This window comes from Heliangelus exortis, chromosome 12 (genome assembly GCF_036169615.1).
Source record: "Heliangelus exortis chromosome 12, bHelExo1.hap1, whole genome shotgun sequence".
Taxonomy (NCBI): Eukaryota; Metazoa; Chordata; class Aves; order Apodiformes; family Trochilidae; genus Heliangelus; species Heliangelus exortis.
Genome location: NC_092433.1, coordinates 19,555,102 through 19,579,350, shown reverse-complemented (window position 1 = coordinate 19,579,350; position 24,249 = coordinate 19,555,102). Strand labels below are relative to the sequence as shown.

The following is a 24,249-nucleotide window of genomic DNA, read 5'->3' as shown; positions in this document are numbered from 1 at the left end:
TGCTGTACTTCAGTGTGCCACGTGCTGCTTTCTCATAGTTTGTACACAGTTTTCCAGCTGGGGGGATGCTGTGTGGGAACACCAGGCTGTGCTGGTGTCTGGGGGGCATCAGAGGTGTCTGTGGGACACAGCTGCACAACCCACCCAAGCCCACCCAGAGAGGTGGGAGGGGAGCTGGGTGCATCACCTCCTGTGGATTGCTCCCAGGACTCCCTCCCATCCTGGAGCTTTGTGCTGTAGATCTTCTTGCTTTTGGCCAGCTGGTGGATATGGGATGTATTTCCTAAGATAAGAAGATTGGTCTGTTGAGTTGGTTTAAACAGAACATAACTTGCCTTTCCACTGTACGTGCATAATATTTATTCTTATTTTCCCCCTGCATCTACAGGCCACCTAAAAAGTTGTGAGAGGGTGGGGAGTCATCCTTCTGCCTGAGTTAAGAAGCCCTTTCTCATTTTTTAAACTGGACCATGATTTCTGAGTGTCCCTCAAGGATGGTCATGTTCCAGTGATACCTCAAAGATTCTCCAACTGATTTATTTCCAAATTTTTTTTAAATGTATTTCTCCCCAGGCTTAAGGCTCAGAAAGTAATCTAATGCTCTGTGTGATGGCCACCGGTGGTGAGCTGTGTGACAAGATTTTGGTGCTGCAGGGAAAAGGTTGGATGCTTTGCAAGATTTGAAAACAATTCAGATTTTTATAACTGAAGTGTTAAGTGATGGGTATTTACACTGACACACACATGCAGGCAGCATTTTTTCCCCAGATATGGTGTTATATAAAGCATCCCAAGATTCTTCCGTTTGTTTTTTTGCAATGTCTGCCAAAAGTAATGTGTTTGTACCTTATCATGTTTCAGAATAGAGGGACAAGCCTCAAAAATAGCTGGGAGAGGAGATTGAGCTGATGGAGGACTCATCCCAGGCAGCTCTTACACAATAGAGTTTTGTTGCTGTTGTGGAATTAAATCACAGGTTAACCTGAAGAGCAGCACCAGGATCCAGTTGGGTCCTGCAAGTGCTTGAGGACACACAGCAATGGGATTCATCACTTCTTTGCCCAGAGGCTCTTCAAAGCACCCTCTGCTTGTGTTGGTCCTTGATCCTGGGGGCATCCAAGTATTTGGAAGGATTTATCCAGAACCAGAGAGCAGGTGTATGAAACGTGGCAGCTACTGTGCCTTGAGAAGTGCCCTTGTTACGTGAGGGGCTTTCTTGTTGAGTTATTTAAGTAGAAGAGAAACATCAGCCTCCCCCTGAGAGCTTCAAGAGCAGCAAAAATCCCCCAGCATTTTCTTGAGGCCTTTTACTTCTTTGTTGCTTATATGGTGCTGCTTGGGGTGATTTTGTGAAACTTTTGGCTATTCCAAAGACACCAGGAGCCTTGCTCAGGTTGGGCTGGGTGATGGGGCCGGGTGGGACACAAGTCTCAGCAGAATTTAGTGCACTTACTGAGAAAACATTGAGCTAAAGGAGCTCTGGAATGAAAGAACATGTGGAAGCTATTTTAGAATATTTATTTATATATAGGGTGCTTTAAATGCAATTAGGGAGATTCAGCTAAAGGTTTTACATTTGCTCATTAAGGCATGGCAGCTGGAACTGATCCTGCCAGCAGCCAGCTGCACTTTGACTAAATGGGGACAGGCCATGGGGCCTCCAGGGCTCAGGGATGGACTATTCTGGGAGAGGGGCAGCAGACAGGCTCCTGCAAGGAATCCCAGAAATGTCCTCAGATGGATTTAGCAGTACAATATTTAATTCAATCAACAGAGAGAATATTCTTGTTGTTTCTAGTCCTGCAAAAGGCTCAAGCAGTGGGAGCCCGGCACGTGCAGCCACGGGGCTGAGCAGAGGAATTCTGGCAGCTGGACTGATAATTGTAGCCCAGGAGTCAAGTGGGGTTTTAGCACTTCACTGGGGCTGTTCAAGCATGTGCTGTGATTTTTGGCATTCATTAGAAGTAACGTGGTCAGACTTTGCAGTTTGCAAATCCTTCAGGCTTTGTCCACAGCAGCCGTGGCACCACATGGATGGAAACATGGAGACAACCTGGAGCTCTTGGAGAGCCTTCAGGATCATGGCAGTGGTACCAGGGTGGTCAGACAGGACAGGTGGTTCTGTGGGAGCTCTGGTAGGATTCAGCAGAGCTGCTGGGACAATGCTTCCCCCTGGGCAGGGACCTGGCCCAGCCAGTCCTTGGGGCTGCCCAAGTGGAACAGGCAGTCGTTGGCCACTTGACATTTTTGATTGCTCAGCTCTGCTCAGCTGCAGCTTAGAGCCAATTAATTTTATGAATCCTATTTGTAGCTCATGTTCCTCCTTTATATAATCCTCATTTGTTTCAAATGAGCAGAGAGTGTGCCCCTGAGACTCTAAACATACCTCTTTATTAAAGATTAAACAGAAATTGTTACCTACAGAAGCTAAACTTAGCACTAATATATGAGGTGAGATGAAGAGAATCCTTTTAACTCTCCTGCCAGGTGTTAGATAAGAAGGCACCATAAAGAGAGGGGGAGAGGCTGACTGCACTGGTGTTGGGAACAGCAGCACTAATGATCTATTGTATTTATTTCTCCAGTAAGCAGAAGTAGATTAAAAACAAAACTGCAGAAGTTAATTGGGTGATTGCACAGCAATCACTCTTGGCTTTTTGTTCTCTGCTCTCTGTGCAGCTGCAGCCACAGCAGTGAGGATGAGGCCCAGATGGGGCAGGGTTTCCCTGCCAGCTGCACTGACCCCTGGGACAGGCACTGAGGGCACTGAAGCTGTGTCCCCTGCACACCTCAAGGAGCATGTAGTGATGGGACAAGGGGTAAGGGTTTTAAACTGGGAGAAGGGAGATTTAGGTTCGACATGAGGAGGAAATTCTTTGGGGTGAGGGTGCTGAACCCCTCAGGTTGCCCCCAGAAGCTGTGGCTGCCCCATCCCTGGCAGTAGTGAAGGTTGGATGGGGCTTGGAGCACCCTGGGCTGGGGGAGGTGTCCCTGCCCGTGATGTTGGATGGGCTTTGAGATCCCTTCCAGCCCAAACTATTCTGTGATTCCCTCCCTCTGAGGATGCCATCCCCTCCCTGGCTGGCTGTGTGCAGAAGGCAGACTCCCTACCACCCTGAGCAGGAGTATGTACAAGAAAAGATTTGCTTTTTGTCTAAGGAATATTGAAATACTTATCAGTTTCTCTCCATCAGAAACCTAACATATTCAGAGATAAAGATGGAAAGTGAGGAGCCCAGGAAGATCAGAGGAAAGCATGGAAATTATCATTCAGGTAACCCAGCTACCTGAACACTGTCACCATGGAGATCCCCGATTATCTCCTGCTCTTTGCATGCAAAGTGCTGAGAAACACTGGCTTCATAATTGGCATCATATTTCTCTGGGTTTATTAAGCTCATCTGTGGAATAATGCTCCTCAGGCCCAGGGTGACTGCAGATAACTGGCAGTAAGACACTAAATCAGCTGGGTCGACAGGATGATTGCCAAGCCAGGGACCCTTTGCTGTGCTCCCATGTTTGAGCCCAGGGGTGTGACAGTCACGGAGCTGTTCAGGTGTTCTGGGGCTACTGAGAAGAAAACTGTGGTTTCAGCTGATGAAGAAAGTAGCAGAAGGCTCTGCTACTCAGTGGTTTGCTTGACATTCCTTGCATTTTGAGATTTCTGTGCTCCCATGGACTCACCAGGATTCGTGACCTGGAGAAATAGCCTTGCCCCTTGCCCCTCTCCCACCCAGTGAGGTTCAGGGTTGATGATGCAGAGCTGCCACGTTTGGGGCTGCAGCTGTACATGAAATCCAACTTTGCCTTTTATCCTCTTGTGTCCCTAAAACAGTTTAGGCCTACTGTAATTATTAGCATTCTCATTAAGAACAGTTTAGCTAAAAATCAAGCAAAGCAAAGCCAGATAAAGTGAGGTTCCTAATTCAACTTGTATGCTTTGAAATAAATCCTTAGAGCATCAATTACTGTGTCTGTTGTAAAGCAGCTACTATCAGCTTCCATTGCTCCCCATTACACATTTTAATTTAATTATTATTTTTTGCCTTAAAATAGAGGGGGAGGAATTCTACAGTTCCTCGGTAAGAACTGAAGAAGACAACAACAACAACAAAAATCTGTAAAAGCCCAAATTGCTTTCTTTCATAATCAGGTTGATTAGAGTCGTGTATAATCACACGCAGCAGGTGGGAAGATTAACATTTCACTAATTCCTAGTGGTCATTACTGCAAGGAAATTTAATCTGCAGAGTTCCAAAGGATTGGAGTTGCATGCTGGTAAAGCTCATTTAAATACAGAGCAAAACCAACACAACTTTATATTCAGGAATCCAGTTTTACTCAAAACTCTTTTGGCCTGCAGGCAATGCACATCTACCCAGTACCTTCTACTTAATTGGAAAATAGATTTGTATTGATCATGAGCACTTAACAAGCACATTCAGAACCTGCCTTGGTCTCAGCTGCTTTGCTGGAGATACAGGCAGACCCGTGGAGGGTTGAACTGCTGGGTAAGAGAGAGATTTCTCCAGCAAGGGGATTTTTTCCTGTGCAGGGCTGTGTTGGTACACAGCACTAATAGATTCACTTCTTGTATTTGGATTAATTCAGAATAATTCTGCTAAAGTCAAACAAGTTTTTCATTTGTTACGCAAAAAAAAATGTCACATAATTATTATGATCAGATTCTGCTTCACTAACCTGAACGTGGGGTTGGTTTTGGTTTTTTTTTAATTCAAAACTCCAAAATAAAATGCCCATCAACTTCCAGTGTGAAAGTTGTGGCCAACCTGCTACTTCTGCACCTACACCTCTAATCTTTCTTTCTTCTAGTTCCTACCAGCAGGAGACTGTCCATCCCCATTCAGTGGTACAGCTCAGGGTGGGCTGGAACTAAGCTGGAAATGCCTGAAGGAATATTGGATGGGTAAGTAGGGATGACAGCTCTGCTTTTTATTTTGTGGGGTTCTAGCTGAGATTTAGGTGTGTTTTCAGTCTCCCATGAGGAAGAGCAAAAAGGAAGCCACTGGTCACTAGTTGCTTTGCTTTGAAGACATCTGAACAACCCTAAATTACTGAAGCTGTGGTCAACAAAACCAAGCTGCTGCTATTGCAAGAGTCCCTCCTGCTTGATGTTCAGACTTTGGGAGCAGAACAACAGCCCCAAAATACACAGCATGAATCAAAACAAGTTAAGCACCAGACTTGGTGCCCAGGGTCAGGTATTGCCCATCTTTGGGTTAAAAAAAAAGGTGGACAGGAGCCTCATGGGGCTCTGAGGTAGCAAGGGATGAGCAAGCAGGAAGACATCAAGGGACTGTCACTAGCAAAGATAACAAAATTAACAAGTAAGTGAAGAGGCATTTATCACATCAATATGCACAGTAATAAGTGGCAATAAATCACCAGGGATCTGTTGCTTTAATGTTGCTGTTGTAAAAATGATGGCCCTGAGCTATTTCAGACCACGTATGCTGAATTTGGGCTGATGCTTATCAGTTTATATGCAAGCAAATGTATGGCATGCAACCTAACTGAAACAGTCCTTTGGACAAGAAGAAATGGATTGCAGGTGCAAACAAGCATGAAATGAAAATCTACTAATGAGTTTCCATTAGTAGCTAAATACATAATCAAATAATTTTTAGCTAACGTAGACCAATGAGAAAATCAATTTGTTGCTCATAAGTTGTACTGTATGGATTGATGCTCTACAACAGCTAAAGCTGCTTTTGTCCAGTGAAACCTGAGCTTCAGATCCAGTTCAAACACAGCTAACAGCAGCAGGACATAGCAGTTATTTCCCAAGCAGGTTTTGTCCAAGGGTTAGAAATGCCTACACAGCCTGCCTAGCTCCTCCCAGGGGAGCCAGCTCAAGCCTGTCTTCCTCCCCATCTCCCTTTAAAACTCTAAATGAGAAACAAATAAAATTTTTGTAACCTTATATAGCCACTGCCACAACCCTGTGTATCAGCCAGTATCCTTTTATCTCTCACTGGTTGGAAATCTCACATTTTCATTGCCCTGAATCACCAGATGCATTCATCAAACATGACAAATGCCTCCAGACCACTAAATCACACCACTCCATCTCAATGGGCTACATAATCATTGTCAAACCAGCAATAAATTTGAAAATATCTGTGTTCCAGGCTCAAATACCTACAGCTTTGACCAGAGAACTGAGAAACTCCAGGGGGAAAACTGATCAGGTTTAGAAGTTTTTCTGTCACTGTAAAATTTAATCAACTCATGAGTTTTTGTGAGGCTTTCTGACTTATTTTTAGGGAAAAAAAGTTGATTATATTGTTTTGTTTTGGGTTTTTTCTTTTTCTTTCTTAACCACAGGAATGATTCATAGAGTAAGAGAGATTTTCCAAGAATAAGGTTATATCTTAGTACAGACACAAATGTAGAAGGAAAAAACTCTGCTTTCCTGGAGAGCTGCCAAGTTGTGGTCCTGCTCTGATGTTCCCATGTCCCCATGCCTGCCAGGGGGTGACACTGTGAGGGCTTGGCAATGCCTCTGAATTTTCCAAGGGGAGAGAAAAGCATCAAAGCATTTCCCCTTCCTCTGTTGGACAGGATCCTGCACCCAAAAGGCTCTGGCAGAAAAATGCTGAAGTCATCACAGGTGAAACTTTTGGAATCACTCAGAAAAGGAGAAGTTGGGCTATGGATGTGTGAGCAAATTGCCTGAAGGATCCCATAGAGCAACTGACCTGAGAGAGCCACATCTCTGCAGTGAGAGCCAGGCAATGCAAGGTAATTTGATAACCTTAATTAAAGAGATTCTCATTTTCTGTGGAGCTGGTGGAGGCTAGCAAAGTGCTCCTACCTCAGGTAACCTTTTTTTATCCAGGACACTAAACTTTTTGCTTCCATGGAACCAGTAATCCACACTCAGAGTGTTTGAACAGACATTTTCAAGTGAGTTCAACAGTAGGTGCAGGGATGTCAGTCTTTCCTCTTTACTGCTTATATCCCAAATTCAAAAGCCTTGTGGTTGTGGGATTGCAACATGGGCATGTAGGAAGTCTTTGTTTTCAGCTTTTTCTAATTTTTAAAGTATATTTATGTACACATCTGCTGCTGTGCAGTCATTCAGCATTTTCCTAGCTCTCTGCTGAGTGCTATCTATTGCATTTTTAGTTTTAAGTCAGGTCAAAAGGAGACCTACCAGGGATTTTTCACTGGGGTTTTGCCACCCTATTCCACTAAAGCTGAGTGTGGGATTTTGCTGGGAAAAAAAAAAAAGAGATGCTGAGTTTGCCAGAAAGCAAACCTGTGCTGCCATCAGTGTATCTGGAATGATCACAGACCAAAGCCAGTGATAGGGCTACATGGTATCAGCCTGGGATCTAGGAAATCAGTACTTTTGACCTGCAACTGTATCTTCTTAATAAGGGGCAACCTAAGGTGACCAAAACCCCAATCCTGCTGATTGTCTGCACCCTGAACTTCTAAATTCATCTCCTGGCAGCTGCCCAGTGAAAGATGTGATCAGTATTTAGGCCAGAGGGAAGGTCTCCAGCCTGTCCTTACCTCCAGAGCTTTTCTCCTGGCTATACCCAGCACCAGCAGGAACCACCTCATCCCCTTCTTTGGGCTCCCAGGTCCTTCTGTGTTCTTTCTCCTTCTTCCCCCCCAGGAAGGGTTTCCCAAGTGGTGAGAAGGAGCTGTTAAATTGCTATGGCTGGAGATAACTTCCACTACTATTTTTTCCCAAACATCATCTGATTTACTCCAGTGATAAATCCAATGTTCTGTATAAACATTTATTTTCTTGACAACCTCATTTCCCCTTAGAAAAATGCCCAGACCTTGGACCTTTTATGGCAACTGACAGGTAAAAATTTAGCTTGTGTGGATTGATGATGTTCTTTAGCATGACCACCCAAATGGGGACACCACAGAGAAGTCCAGCAGGCTGTCCCCACTTGTAGGTTTGCTGGCAGGGGCTGAGGAGCAGAAGACAGGGACCATCTGGGGGTTGGACCTGCTGGAATGCAGTTACCTCCATGGTGCAACATCAGCAGTTTCCATGTAGAGTGGTTTTGGAAGGACCAGAAACGTGCTTTGTGCAATTAAAAATAGCAAAAAGGACTTGGGATGGTAGAATGTAAATAACTAAATGACCAAATCAGCTTTCTCTGCTTGGATGATTTCACAGCACAGATGGTGTTGGGTGTGTTGGCTTTTGGGAGGCTCTGTCCTGTGCCTTCCTCTGCCTGCCCCTCTCCCCCTGCTGGGCTCCCTGCATTGCCAGACTCCTGTAGTCCCAGCCAGGCTCTTTATCCAACCTGAGAAATGGCTGAGTCAGTGGCAGCAGCACTTGGAACCTTTCCTGGGAGGTCCTGGTCAGGACCTTGTGCAGCTCAGCTGGTGAGAAGAGCTGACACTGCAGGCTGGGGGCTCTCCCATTACACCCCCTTCAAAAAATCCTCCCTGGCTGCAGAAGGAACCAGGAACCTCTGCCTGTTCTCATTCCCACAAAAAAAATCCTTTCCCTCTGGGTGCAAAGCTGCTGGCCAGGTGGGCAGCCAGCCAACCCAGCTGCAGTTTGCAAGGGAAATTGTCACTTAAGGTGACAGCACAGCTGACTGACAGCTCTGTGAGGCTGGGGTTAACAAGACTGATCTCACTTTAATGTCCAGAGGAAAAAATCTGTATTCTGGGTTTGTTTGGTCCAGAGCTGACGAGCTGCAAACACAAACCTGTACTGTTGGTTTCATGCAGATCAAACCTAGCTCTGAATGGAGCTGCTGTATTTTTGGCACCTAATTGCTGCTAAACAAAATAATTTTTTTTTTAGAAGTTAATAATCACAGAATTGTAGAATGCTAAGAGTAATTTAATAATGCTAATAGGGATTTCTTTATGGGAAATGCTCACACTTAACTGCTTTGACTTTTTCCTATTGCTTTGACTTTGTGACTAAAAGGAAAGGATGTTCCTCTAGTCCTGGCCAAAGCACTGTTCAACCCCAGCCACTGATGGTGTGATACAGCTTTTCACCTGAGCTTTGCAGGAGCTCTGGAAACAGTTTTGTTCCTTTAAATGTAATGAATTTTGAATCCAAACTCCTGATCAGCTGCTGTCATTTGCCTCTTTCTCTGGTGCCAAAAGGAATCTGCTTGTTCTGCCTCTAGGAAGATGCACGATCAGAACAGTCACTGAACATCCAGGTTTTGCTTCAAGTTTTGTGCTTAGCCATGCACAAGAGGTTGAAAAACTGAGAAATAGTGGGTGAAGTGTAGAACACTGCATCTATCCAGCTGGGGACACAGGAGGAACTAAGTCAGCTTGGTCTGCAGCCTAGCTGAGTCCCTCAAGCTGGTGCAGCCCTTGTGTGGTGGTGCTGGCTGAGCCATGGGTGCAGGCACCTGGCACTGGGAGCAGATCTCTAGAGTTGTCTTCACACAGTATTTGGGGGCTTTGGCTCTCTTTGGGTGTTGTGAGGCTGAAACCAAAATGTAACACATATAATAATGATAGGAGAGATATCAGGGTGGGATGGGTTAAGGATGCAGGATTTGGAGGGGAGTGAGAGGAAAAAAACCCACCTGAATTTTTTTCCAATTCGACTCAGCAGTCCCCTGTGTGCTGACTAATTTTGTAGATAATTGTTACATGATTTCCTGAGTATAATCTGTCATTATCTCTGCCCTGCAAAATAAAGCCATAACTAATTCTGGATAACTACAGGGGTGATCTCATAGTTACACTGAAATGAGAGTAAGGACTTGTTAATGATGGCTACAGATCCCAGCAGTTAATTCTGTGCTCTTGGGGGTTACACCAAACTTGTCACAGAGGGACTGAGCTCTTCCCAGGGCAGGCACCAGCCCTGGTTTGTATCAGCACAGAGAGAAAGGAAGATGCCCCAGGGGAAACAACATGATGAAGAACTAAAGTTTACCCAACAAAATAAGGTAAATATTTTCTGCTTACTAGAAAAACCAGTTAGTTGGAAATTGCCAAATAGTTGTGAATGAAAAGGAATGGGAATTGTCAGAAAAAAACCAACCACTTTGAGAGATGCTTCTGACATTTGTTTTCCCAATTGGTACTTTCACAATTAGGTAAAAAAAGGGGCAAACTTGGAGGCTTTAAAAAGCTGTAAAACCTATCCAGGCTGGACAAAAGCTTCTGAGTGGCCTTTAAGTTCTTCAAATGTTTAGCCAATAAAACCTTCCTGGGGGAATGTGTCAACCCAAAAATATGTTTTAATTCCTTTTTCCTTGCTGCTGCTGCTAAGTGGAAAAAAAACCTCACAACGATTTTGTAGAGCCCATCAAACACTGCACCAGCAGTTCGGATTTGCTACCAACTTAATTGGCTATATGGTGTTTAGATTCAATAAAAAAAAATAAAATAGTAAAGCTCTCTTACAAGCCTTTTTAAAATCCTGCTCCCTTTTTTTGAAGCCCAGGAGGCACATAAAATGCAATTCTCAGCAGAAGGATGGTAATTGGGAGAAAATGTAATAGACAGTCCACGTTTCTTGTTGAAGTTCTCATTGATCAGTGTTGCTGAGACTATTTTTCTAATCCATAACTCAGAAACATGAAGGAATTGTCACTTTATTCATTGGGTGTATGTGGCTCACCTCCTAAGGAAACAGGCTCAGGTTTCTCTTGGAAGAAGGTGTAAACCAGGGAAGAACCAGCAGCCCAGGTGTAGTATTTTCCTGAATACAGATTTTCCTGGTGCTAACCCAGTCAGTGGGGGGTTATGATTTCTTTTTTGGGGCTGAATTTTGTGGAAGAAAACTACATCCAATGCCTTCCACTCAAAGCCTGTGGTTTCAGCCTGTCCAGCATTAATTAGGAGACCATTACCCCACCTCCTCTTGGCTGGAGGCAGCCTGGGTTGAGAACTGAAATCTTTCATAAAGAGAGGAAAACCATCTGTCCAAACACTGCTTCAGAAAGACAGGGGTTTTATGCTCACATTAGTTGAATCTGCATGTAGTAACTTGTTTTCATAATGAGCCCAGTTAAAAGAATGAATTTTTATGTCTCTAATTGGCTTGGCAAAGCTGCTGAAGTCACCCTGGTCACAGAAGGATCAGGGAGTCACAGCCAGGTGCTCACCCAGCACCAGGACATGGAAACTCCCTGGAATTCTAGATGTGTGCAGAAAAAAAATGTCCTGGTGCTATCTGTAATGAGTGGCAGTGGGCTGAGGGGGGGAGGAGCAGCCCGTGGGATGCTCCCAAGCATTCCTGTCCCTGTGACAAGCTCCTGTTGCAGACCCCAGCCTGGGACACCTTGGTCTGCTCGGAGTTTGCCACAAGCTGCATCGATCCCGTGACGATGTCGTTTTGGTTTGTGCTGAACAATCCCAAGTGTTTGGAATTGAGCCCTGTCGGGAGCTGAATGACTTAAAGGAGCAAATTGAAAAGAACAGGGCTATAAATTGCCAGGGAATTCACTTGGTGGTTAACACTCGGGCGTGCTGTTGGAAACAGGACTGTACCCAAACTGCCTGCCATGCAAATCCCGATCGATGTGCTGACAAAGGATCCTGCTGAACCCCGCTCAATACTTCTTAAAATAGCCAGAATTTAGGAGGCATGGGAAGGCATACATTCTCACCTTAAGTGATGCACGGATGGGAGGTATTGTGGAATTAATAAGGACTGCACAGCTGAGCTTTGTAGCAGCCTCTACTGCATTCCTTTCATATCCAGACTGCTAAACCGTATGAGAATGGCTGTGAGTGAAAAAGGACCTGCTTGAGAAGTCTGATACCATTTCCCTGCTCCAGAATGTATTCTGAAAAGTCAATACAATGTTTTTTCATAGGTATAAATCCATAGGGGGTTTGCTGCAGTTGCCAGCTCATCTTCCAGCCATCACCTGCTCCTTTGGGCTTACACGAAGGAGGGAGGCTGGAGACACTGAAGTTTCAAAAGGCAATGGGCAAAGCCTTTGAATGTCTCAAATCTTTCCTGTTTAATTGGACAATTAGAATAATCAGGGAAAATGAATGAACACTCAGAGAGATCCCTGATGGGCAAGAGGAACCTACAGAATGATGGGTGTGGTGCTGGTTGGGCTCCTGGTTAGAGAAAGCAGCTCTGAGCAAGGAGGAGGCTGGAAGGCCCAGGTACAGCCAGGTGGCTCTGGGTGCTGCTTTTTAGTTCATGGCTTTTTAGCCATGAGGCACAGCAGCAGCTTTTATACAAAATTCCTGCTTGGCATCAAGCCAAGCATTGATGGAGCAGCATCACAGTGCCATGAAACTGACACTGCCCATGGGAGTGAGGGCAAAGGACGTGGCACAGTTTAATGGAGGGGACTTTGAAATGCAGGAGATATCATTTCAAGACTTATTCAGATGCCTGTAAAACCTGGTTATCCCAGATTATGCTTCCTTAAATTACAGATTATCTTTCTGACCAGGGTGACCATGGCAAGTTCCAAGCCAAGGGCAGTTTGTCCTTTCTGTGGAGGGTTCCTGTGAGTCTAAAGCTTTAATTCCCCCTTCTGCTGCCACCTGTCCTGGGAGTGTGGGGGAGGTTTAGAGGTGGGGGTGAAAACACAAAATGTAAGAAGAAATTTGGACTGACACTTGACAACTTTTCTGTTTTGTAAATTTTAGAGGAATTTGAATTTCATGATATGTTTTCTCTTGCAAATGTTTCAGATTTGTTATTTTCCCCTCTCCACATATTTTAAGCTTACAGCACTGCATAATTTTTTTTAAGTTTTTTTCCTCTGTCCTTGCAGAGGAATGAGCAGAAAGCAGTATCTCAGGAATAACTCCCATGCAAAAGCAATCTTCTCCTGGCTGAAGGCAAAACAATCTAAAAGATGCTGATAGTTTTAATTTCCAGTTAGGTAAGAGCTGATGCTTCTGGAAAGGTGTGATCTTTAAACCTGTAGTCAACTCAGCTGCCTCTGAGCAGAGCTCTGTGGGAGCTCTGTGATTGTTAGAGGAGCAAAACATTGGAGCTACAAAAATGTTCTGAAATGTGGGACTTTGGGCAAGAGCAACTGCAGAAAAAGAAGCAGATGCTACACTGAAAGGACTGCAGTGTGATTCAGTCCTGGGCTGGGTTATGCTTAGAGAGGACAGGAACAGCCAAATGTTTAAGGAGGGCTGGAAGGGAATATTAGACAACAGTAGGAGATGTTTAGATAAACAATAAACAACCTGCTGAGTGCAAGGATTAAGAGATCAGTGGGAGAGAGACATAAAAGGAAATGAAGGGGAAAAAGAAGATTGTAGTAAAATGCTAAGAGGATCTGGTCCTTGACTTGTGCAAACTGGATTAACTTCCCTTGGAGTCAGGGATCCTCAGCTCCCGGGACACACAACTTGCTCATGGTCAGCAAGGAGTTCCTCCAAAGTGGTGGCAGAAAATGCAACATAAAATTGAAATTCATAATTGTTATGGTGAGAAGGAAGAGAGAAGAAAAAGGGTGTTTTATTCTTAATGCCAGCTGGTGCCTTATCTTCCATGGAAGAGAAGGAAAAGGAGAAGGTGGAAGAGGAGGAAAAAGAAGAGGAGGAGCAGGTTGGCTCTTCCAGAGGCAAGGAGGAGTTGTTGAGGAAAACATTCTAGTTCCTGTCATGGAGGAAATTGTCATCTCTTGATAACAACAAAGATGTCTTTGCAAAAATTCTGTGCTATCCTGGTAAACAAACAAACAAACAAAAAGAGTTTAGTTCAGTGCCCTCATAAAATGAGTGAGGCCTTTGAAGATCCTTCGAGGCAGAGCAGGAGTAGCCAAGCTTTGCATCCCTCCTGTCCTGTGATACAGTGTGAGCAGTGACACAGGGACACTTCTGCTACTTTCTTTCCTTCCTTTTCTTTTTTTTCCTTACCTTCCACTGCTGGAAATACTCGAAGGAGACTGAAAATCCACAACATCTCTTTCCTGTCCATTTATCAAACACTGCTCCTGATTTGTGGCAGCCTCTCCCCATCTGGGAGTGAGAAACCCCAGAGCTGCCTCTGCCCCATCAGCCTTGCTTTGCACTTCAGGCTCTTTGCAATCACATTAAAAAGCATTTCAGAGGGAAAAACAACATTTCCACCTCCTTCCACTGATTTCAGTTTCCCAGTTAATGGCATGTGTTTCTGCTTTGTGCAGCAGAAATCCAGTTTAGCTTTGTGCCACGTTCAGAGGGCTCTGTGGGCTATTGTGGAGTTATTCCACTGTTGCTGAGAAAATTTGGATCCCTTCCTATTATTTGTCTTTATTCCAGGGAATGAACACTCTGGTCTTTTCTACAGATGTGTCTCCTCTACCAACAAAATGCCCCACAGCACCAGAAAACACTCCAGGCACAGAAGACTGGTGGAAACTATTGAGAAAAAGCCAAAGTGGCTTTTCTGGACTGATAGTGTTGACATCCTGAGTTTACATTATCAGCCCCACTGCACGTGCTTTGGGGAGCAGAAGCTGTAAGGTGGGGGGATGCTTGGGGTGCCTGGTGGGGCTCTGTGCCCATCCCTGCCAGGCAGCTGCTGTTTTTCATCTTCTTTGCCCACAAAATTCCTCCCAGTTGCCACTCTCACTCCTCTCTTGTGTTTGATTTTGAAACATTTAATTCCTGTTCCAGTGTCCAAGTCTGGCTGGGGTCTGGTCACTGTATTTAGTGTTCCCTGGGATAACATTTAAATACGGAGCTGCAAACCAAGCTGTGATCAGCCTCTCACAACAATCTCATTAACAAAAGTGCTTCAGTAGAAATTAAAATAAAATTTCCATTTTCCAGTTACATTCTGATTCTAGTTGTCACTACTCAAAACCCCATTTGGTATTTCAAACCTTAGCAAATCATTGTGCCTTGCAATTAACTTTCATACTCCAGACATCATAATGTGACTAATTCCATTCAGCTCTGTTGTTTAATAAACATCCAAACAATTCTTTATTTCTGAGTCTCAAAGAACTCTGCAGTTAGGTTATATTGTGCAGGTGGTAATGGGCAAAAGGAGAATGACTGCAGAGAAACTCATCTTGGTTCTTGGTTTATCAGCCATGAGAGTGATGGGCACAGCCAGGGGATTGGCCACCCCTCCCTTGCAGCATCCTTGGCGAGGAGAAACTATTTCTCTCCTCTACCCAGGATTTTTTGGCTGCCAAAGCAGAGGCACCACAGGGCTCAGCTGGGTGCTGGGCAGCCTGAGGGTGCAGTGGATGCATTGGGGGCTTTAAGCTGTGATTATTTCCTTCAAAGAGACACTGGGAGAGCAGTGGGACCAACCCTGTGCATGCTCTGAGCTCCATTTCAGTAACCAGACTGACTAGACACAAACTAAACATTGCTGTGTCAATAGCAGAACCAAGATGTTAAATTCTTCAGTATTTAAAAATCCAGAGAACAGGAGTGTAGGGGCACAGTTCTGATCCCAGGGTCCTGGTGTTGCTCCCCAATGTTTTCAGAGCACGGGGCTGAGTGCCTTTACGTGGCTGTGTATCCCAACCAGCACTTGTGACTGAAGGAAAAATCTTCCCTGAATTAGTGGTGACATTTTTCTTTTTAAGAGACTCAATCTCAGGCAGCGTTTTAAAAAATGAATTATGACTTTAGGTGATTTCTTTCTGCATGGATACTCAGAACTGCCTGGATATTGCCTGTTAAAGCTGCTTCACCTTCTGCCTTGTGATGGAGGTGCTCAGACTCACTGAACTGTTTGTCAACCACTGCCTGCAGAGTCTCATCTTCCTGCTTATATTCTGTAATTGCATTTCCTTGGCTATTCAAAGAAAAAGCAAGTCAGCAATGACCAGGCAGAGCAGGAACAGCCACACTGGGCTGGAGCAATAGCCATGGATCTGGGAGGTCACACATGGCACCACCAGACACACCCCCAGGTGTTCAGGTGCAATGTGCTCCAGGAGCCTGGGTTTTTTCTGTCCTTTTCATTTGTTTCCTCAGCAAGATGCAAGTCAAGGCTTGATATCTTAACACTTGGCCTCATGTTAAGTGGAAAAACAGAGCAGATGTACTTCATCATATTAAGGATGTAAGCAGTCTCTAACGGGCTGTTATTAATGTGGGCAGATTGACTGAAAACATTTTGCTTGACTGGGCCCTTAAGAAATTCACAGTTAATTTCCAGTCATTAAAATAATTGGCTCTTGTGTTCTGCCTACCAAGGGGCTCAGCCATGGGGGCTACTGCCCACAGTGTCCCCTCCTCACCAGGACAGTGTCCAGGGGTGCTCCCAGCCCAGGATGGGGCCAAACCCCACGGAGAAAACCCAGGGGAGTGGAAGGGTGTCAGTGGGGCTGAGGTGCTTACATGGCTTTGAGAAGCTGTGGCCAGCCCTGCAAAAAAGCACATGAGCAACCTGCTCGTGTTGGCCCATTTTTCATGTGACTGTTCCTATAATAAAGATAATTCCATTAAAAAGTGGTCATAGGACTGAGCCAAGATCAGTCACTAAGGATGAGGTTGAACCGATGGGATCAAGAGAAGTTCTTAGTTTTATTGGAGGCAAAAGAAAGGAAAAGTCTGTTTTTTCTTGTTGTTGTTGAAACCCATTATCTGTCACCTTTGGTATATGAAGAGATCTTGGAAAATGAGAGGTAACCCAGGGAGGCCCCATTATGCTGGTCAAGTGATGTGAGGATGTGAGTGAGGAGCTCTGTAAATGCACTTCTTCTAAAGCTGTTTTGTTGGGGTTTTTTTTCCAACTAGCACTTAATCAAAAAGTCTTTTTTTTTTTTTTTTTAAAGCAGAGATGGTCTCATAATTCTGGTGCTAGGTAGCAGTAGCTTTTAGGTATTCTTGTAAATGCACTTGAAGTGTAAAGAAGACAGCTCAGGGGAACTGCTGAGGGGTTGCTGGGTGCTCTCATATGGAGTAGGAAGGTGGTATTAGAGTCAAGGCAGTACAGCCACACCTTTGGCCAGACCTTTAAACATCATTGTGAAACTAAACACAAGGAAAGTAAAGATGTAAGTCAGATAAGCTTCATTTCAGTGAACTAAGAATGCAAAACAAACAAAAAATTATAATCATCATCCCCTCACTTTAATGGGATCTGAACAGCTCAGATATTTGGGTAAGTTTTCTTTCACTGTTCCTGTGTTTAACATTGATAAAGATCACTCAGTGGAGTTTTGAAAAACCAGATTGTGTTAGTGACAGGAAAATAAGCAATGAAATAAAATGACTGGTATGTTGGCTGTACAAAGATGAGGGATTTTTCAGACTAGCTGAGGAATTCTGAACAGGACCAATGTTCCCACTGATTAAATGAATATTAGATTATTCTCTAATTATAGAGATTATTTAAAAGACAAAAGTTACAGAATAATATATGATAAAAAGTGTATCTATTTCCCAAATCCCTGAAACCATCCTTGCTTTGTCAGAGTTATTGCCCACCTTTAACATCACTCTCACCATCTGCAGTGGAAGCCTTCGAGCTGACACTTCAGATAACAGCATGATATAGTTCAGCCCTAAAACCCCTAACAGAAAATACATCAGGACTTACTGTAAAATTTCATGGAGGATTAGAGAAAATATTAAGTCAACAGCTCTTTAGTTATTAGGGGCTTTTAAGGTGATCAATACTTTCCAGCTGTATTCCTGCCTCTGATGATGAAAGATGTCATTAATACCCAACTCTTCTTTTTTTGGTGTGTTTATGTATATCCTCTCTTTAGTCAGCCCTGCTAGAATCAATAGCAATAGAAAGAATATGCTTATTTTTAAAATGCCATCAATATTGATTTGCTTATTACTGCCAGTTTCAAGTGGAACTTGATTTCAGGGAAACACTTTTCCATACAAAAGAATTTCAACCATCCTAAAGCTTTGGAGTGCCACCTGAGTTTGCCTATGGAGATATTCATGGTTAGCAGTGGGCTAATGCAGGAAAAACTGGTTTAGGATTAATAAATCCTAAAAATAGGATTAATTCTAAGAACTCTTTAGAGTTGCATGGCACTTTATGCCCACAAAGCATTGCACGGATGTTAATTAAATTTAATTGCTATCATTCAGTCCTGAACTTATATGCATGCAGTTATTAATAATATAATTGCTCTGTCAATGGAATATATTCTTTGCCTTTGATTGTGTTTCAGAAAAAATCAATGGGCATCCTATGTGGAGCCTGGAGGCTCAATCCTGCTTATTCAGACACCTCAGGAATAGGGGAAAGAACAAAACTCAGATTCTTTGCTGGAGCAAGTGTTCTTGAGTGCACTTTCTTTTGCCTCCCACTAATCATCTGCTGACTTCTGTGTTTCTCAGGTAGGAATTTGCCTTAAAATTCTGGTGATATCTCAGTGTTTGTCTCTGCACACCCAAGACTTTGTGAAATTCTCCTTTTCCTGCTTGTGCAGTTCCCCAAACCTCTTATTTCTTTGCCTCCATGCAGCTTGCAGTTCCAACGAGTCCAACCACAACAGAAATATGACAAATGTGCCTTTGCCCATGATCATCTCTGCTCCTAAAACTAATCCAAGTAAGTGCTCAAGACACACATTTCCCATAAATTTTTTTTTCCAATCCATGTGCCCCAGGAACATCAGACTTTACCTGCTGGTAAATGACCCCCTAATGTATTCATGGAAACTCATATTTCCCCTTTGATGCAAACATGACAAAAGGTGTTGACAAAAGGTTAGAGGTGTTGCATGGGGCAAAGTTGGAACAGAAGCCTTGCCTGGCAGTTTCAGAGAGCATGACTTCATCACACTTGTAATAATTGTAATAATTTGTACTTGGAATAATTTAAATTAATGTCTCCATTGATTGAATGGCATCCTTTAGTTTTTTTGTAATTAGCAACCTCATAAACCCTGTCATCTAATTTAGTGAGGAGTGGCTGGGAGCTGTGCAGGGTTGCTGTGTGCAGGGTGTGTCAGGGCTAATGTCAGGGCTGTTTAATGGAGCAGTTTGCTGGTTTGGATGTGACTCCTGCAGAGCCTGCTCTGAGTGCAGGGGGGGTTTATTTGCATGCAGTGACTGCTCAGCTTCCAAGGGAGTGCAGGGAATGAGCAGTGCAGGCATTTAACAGAGCTGCATTATTTTGGCTGGATTTAACCAACTTGGACTACAATTTTCATCTTGTTTCCAAGCCACTTGTATGTTCTGGTGGACTTAAGGACTCAGTCTCTTGCAGCAGTTGTCAGCAGGAATTTCCCTTGGAAATCAGTCCCTGAATGTCTTAAGGTCAGCAAAGATATTTCACACACAATTTGTCCCATTCTGACCCATTCCAAGGTCTCTCACAAACCACAGCTGGGCTTGAAAATGATGGAAGCTATTCCTTAAAAAGTATCCCTGAATCCACTGCTTTTAGAGGCTCTATTGGGAAATGTTGCAAAACTACCCCCAAAAATAATATTGTTGGGAAGAGCAAGAGAGGGGATGTGAAACCACTGAATTTAAGCTAAAACCAGTTACTCCAGTGGGTGCCAGCAGGAAGCATGAAGCACCAGGTGTGAAGGATGTCAGAGCACTTCAAGCATTCCTGGCATGGAAACCCAGGAATTATCATCAACTTTTTAAACCTGTGTTCCTGGCTGCCTGTGTTAACATCCTGGTGTGTCTGGAGATGACTTCTGCAGCAAGCACTTTTCCTTTGGAAGGTAAAACATCTCTGCAATGCCCAGGGGAAGGCATCTCCACTGCACTATTGATTCCTGTGCCTCTGCCTGCTCAGGGCTGGATACAATGAGATGCAATCCATGCACTCAGGGGAAACAAGGCTTATTTCTCTAACTAAGCCTTCTTCCACTCCTAATAAATAGGGCATTAAAAGGGAATTGTTCCATTTTGCATCTAGAAAATGGCCAGTCTCCTTCCATTTGAGTGTCAGACCCTAATGATCGAGGCAGGGAAAACATTTCTAGCTGAGAACTCTTTTGATTTCAAGCCCTGCTAATCCAGGGGAAGAACAAAACCTCCAGAAACCACAGAAAACACATGATTTAGCTGCCCTCCCACTATAAATCATTTCTATAGCTTTTGCTTCATCTTTCCAAAAGCCATTTAGCATAATGGTCTCTTCCATTTTTCATTTCCTTATGATACAGGTGCTGGGGGGATGATTTTCAACTGAACAATGGGATGACATTTTACCTGACTTTGGGAATTAATTCAGGGGTGGTTTAGCAGCCTTTGTGCTGTAGATTTGCCATCTGTAATGTGGAAGGGGTGGCAAGAGACTTTAACAGAGCAGTACCAAAAAGGAGAGAATACATACAATTTTCTGTATCTTCTAAAGCCATTAGTAAATTGTCCTCATTTGTAAGAAAATATTAATAGACTAACTGAATTTTCAGAAATTCAGGCAAAGGCAAAATGAATGGGTCACCATCCCAAATTGTTTAACAAAGTGTCAAAAAATTACACATAAAATACATTACACTCTGAAAAAAACCTTGCCTTAGATAAAGGTCAGTTCCTTGTGGAAGAGTTTGTTGCCTTCTTCAGGAGTTTAAAACTTGTGATGCATGAAATCAATGACAAATTTTGAGGTTGGAATTAGTGTTTTAAACTGTAGAGCTTGCAGTGGTTTGGCACAATTTAGAAAATTAACTATTTTGTGAATGGCTGACAAAATATGATATATTGCTGAAAATCTTAAGTACTCAGCCACTGAAGGAAATTAAATCCTAAGTGGGACTTCAGTAGTAAAACTTCTACTTTGAATAATTTTTCGTATGTGCTAGTGATATTCAACTAATAATGTTAATAATCTTACTATTTACAGCTAATTAGCCCTATAAATGAGCTGTGAGGGTTTGGAAACATTGGTTTCCTTTGGAATGGGTGTACATCTGCCCTTAAACACGGGGAGAATTTGGTGAGATAACTCTGAGGGCTGCTATTTTAGTTCTCAAGTGCTGTTTTCTCAGCAATTAGGTACCAGCTTCAGATGTGATTGCTGCATTTTGATGTATTACCCTGTAGATTGCTAGGACCTGTTTCCTTAATCTCTCTGCTTTATCTGATATTTAAACAAATCCTGGACTTTATAAGGTTTTTAAAAGAATTGTTTTATTTATTTGCTCCTTAAATCCTTTGATGGAAACGTCCTTGTTTCCCATAAGTGCTTCCTCCTTGGAATCCCAACCCCACGGTGTGTGCCTCAGCCCCACGTTCATCCACAGCTCCTGAACTCACCCCCCCAGCCTGCACCCTGAACACACAAACACAAGAAAGCTCTCACCTGAGAGCTACTTTGGTGGCAGCTGAATATTCAGCAAGTACTCTAAAACCACTGGTAGTCAAATACCTGGAAAACCTCTCGATGCAGAGTGAGAAATTCCCTTTTCAGGAGGTGTATTTCCCTCCCATTCCCAGCAGAGGTTTTCCCTGTCACTTTTTCTGCAGCCCTTTAAAGCTGCTAGACACAGAACCACTGTTGCTGGGAGGTTCTCCCAGGTAGAGGAATCCTCTTAATGTGGTGGTTACACTAGTACAGAGAAAATGCTGCTCTGTAAGTGGTTTTGTACATGGGAGAGGTTATCTGACAGAGGTTTCTTTATCCATGCAGTTGGCAGCAAGACCCTTTTTTTCCTTCCAATAGAGTCAAAACTTGCAGCTGGCTGGATTTTAAATGTGGGGCAGCAGAAGAATGTGAATCCCAGACTCCCAGACTGGTTTGGGTTGGAAGAACCTTAAAGCTCCCCCAGTTCCAACCCCCTGCATGGGCAGGGACACCTCCCCCAGCCCAGGGGGCTCCAACCCCATCCAACCTTCACCACTGCCAGGGATGGGGCAGCCACAGCTTCTGGGGGCAGCCTGTGAACACCTCTCTGAGGCTGTACCTACACCCTGAGGATGTAGTCACAGGTTCTCATGCTGGGTGATGCTGGGAGAGCAAGACTGGGACTGGGACTGTCAGCAGTCTGCATGGCTGAAACCATGGAGAAAGAAAAATAAATGTTATAGCTGGTAAGACCCAATGGGTTACTCTTGTACATGCTGTGTGAAGATCTTGCCACCTAACTAAGACAAAGACAACCACAAAAATTGTTCTGGAAAATAATTAAAAGAAAGATGAGATGCTCATTGCAGCACCAGCTGTGCTAACCACCAGCTCTGTTCTAACCTCCATGTTAAACCATGAACACATCTCCTGGTGGCCCAGGAGCCATGCACACCACAGGGCTTCCCAGAACAGGTTAAAGAAATCCTAACTGAATGAACAGAATGTTTCTTTCCAGAATGGTGTAACAGGAGCTCAGCTCAGCACCACTGCTCTTTTTCTCCCTGACCCTTCTCTAAGGAGCAGCTCCCCCCAGCCACAGGAGCCTTTGGAGCTGCCCAGGATCTGGCTTTAGGGTCCAGCTCTGATTTCCATCAGCAATTGTAAAGCTGCCCATTGACACCACTGATTTACATCTCTATTTATAAGAGCAGCAGTCACACAGGAGCAGCAGGACTTGGCCCCTTTTCTCAGCAGGGTACACTCATCTCTGAGCTGTCTGGAACCTCTGGAATTATGCAAAGCCAATACTAAAGGCCACCTGAGGACATGGGGGCTCTCCAATACCCTTCCAGCCAGTGTTTTATCTAAAATGGAGTTTTTCCTCCCTTTCTATTCTCTTTACTGCACCACATTTGCTTTCTGTCCCATGCTGTCTTCACTGGGGTTGAATATGGGTTTTGCACACATGCCAAATAGTTTGTTAGTTGGCAAGAGTTCACTGGCAAGAGAATTTGCTTCTACGCATAGTAATGGGCATGTTTGGCTAATAGGCTCTTTGTCTGAAAGCCTTTTGCATATTCAGAGCTGCTCATTTGTCACGCCAGCCTGACCTAGGCAGCAAATATTAAAAAAGAGCTGTAAATATGCCCTGTTCTTACTAGACTGCCAGCTGAAGCAAGCACTCAGTTTTGGGTGACAAACCAGTTATCTGCTGCTCTTCAGCTTCCCAAGTGTTGTCCAACCACCCATCTTTCCAGAGTAGTTCTCCTGCTGATCACTAATTTATTTTTTTTTGGAATTGCCTGACTCCATTGTCTGTGTTCTCTCTGAGTTTATGTGACACTGGGACAGACAACTCTAAGGGTGCAGCCATTCTGGGATGGCAGATTTGATAACCTGGGGTGTGTGAAGCTGACAGCTTAGGATCTGTTCTGGTTTTACAAATAAAAGAAAGAATTTTTCCCTCTTTACTGGGGCCGTGTACCAGGGTCTTCAACTGCAGTTCTGCCCTGAAAGTAAAGATTTTCTTTTTGCCTTGTAACAGCTTTCTTAGAGCCAGTATTAATCATTTAAAGATTGAGATTCCCTTTTTATTTTGAAATACTTAGACACATTACTTTGTTCTACCTATAACTAACAGGTTTGGGTGTATAACAGCCCAATTTATTGGCAGAGCAGAAATCAATGACATACCTACACAGGGCTTCTTCTATTTTAATTAGGCTATATAGGTTACTTTTTAAACAGAAGTAGTCAAACCAGTACATTGCAGAAACACATAAAAATTTAATTTAAAGGGATTAGGTCAGAGATCAAACTTTTCTGTTGTTTGCTGTGAATCCCCTAAAAATAGAACCAACAACTTAGATTAATCCTCCCCAAGAACCAAAAGCTGCCAAAGTGTATGTTACAGCACCATCTAGTGCCTCCTAGCCCAGAAATAAATGAATTGAAGTTTCCACCTCAGGTATGGAGGTGAAGACAGTGCACTGCCTGCTTCTCCTTTCTGCACATTTCCTTTCTCTTGAGTAGAGCTGAGAGAGGGCTGAGGGATGTACAGGAGCTTTGGAATTTACATGGCAAACATTTTGTCAGTACAGCTGCTGTGAGTCCCTCTTCTTCTCTTAGTTTTTCCTGCTGAGGACACAGGAGTGCATCTGCTGAGAAAATGGGGGGAGAAGCACTGTGATTTGGGGGGATAGGGATGTATTTTTAGTAGAGCATGTATTCTGTGCTGTGTGTAGGAACTGGAGACCAGTGGGAGGTTGGTGGTTGTTTGCAGACACCTTTTGCTGAGAACTGCCCCCACAATTAATGAAGCTGTCTCAGATAACCAGCACTCAAGCTTTGGGTGTCTTCATCCCAAGTACAACCCCTCAGCAACACCAAATGAAATTCTAACCATTGCTACAGCCTTTACATTGCTGTTCTTTTCTGTGTTTTTCTTCTAGAAAGGTGATTGCTGCCCTCTGACTCCAGACTAAGGGGTAACCAACAGCAGCTTTACAGTCCTGCTATTCCCAACCAGGAATTGCAAGGTACAAAAGAACCAGTGTGAATTTGGGCATTAAACCTCACAGGGTCTGAGCATGGTA

General features: G+C 43.8%; 1 protein-coding gene across 1 annotated transcript in view; it reads left to right on the top strand.

Moving 5' to 3' along the window:
• The first annotated feature begins 3,189 nt into the window (after window positions 1-3,189).
• The window catches only part of CRBN (cereblon), a 39,458-nt gene continuing 18,398 nt past the window's right edge, over window positions 3,190-24,249 (top strand). The window contains exons 1-6 of the mRNA XM_071756357.1: window positions 3,190-3,274; window positions 4,834-4,927; window positions 6,586-6,765; window positions 18,072-18,240; window positions 18,368-18,454; window positions 24,106-24,192. The gene's annotated coding sequence lies outside the window, so the exon portion shown is untranslated. The remainder of the gene's footprint in view (window positions 3,275-4,833; window positions 4,928-6,585; window positions 6,766-18,071; window positions 18,241-18,367; window positions 18,455-24,105; window positions 24,193-24,249) is intronic.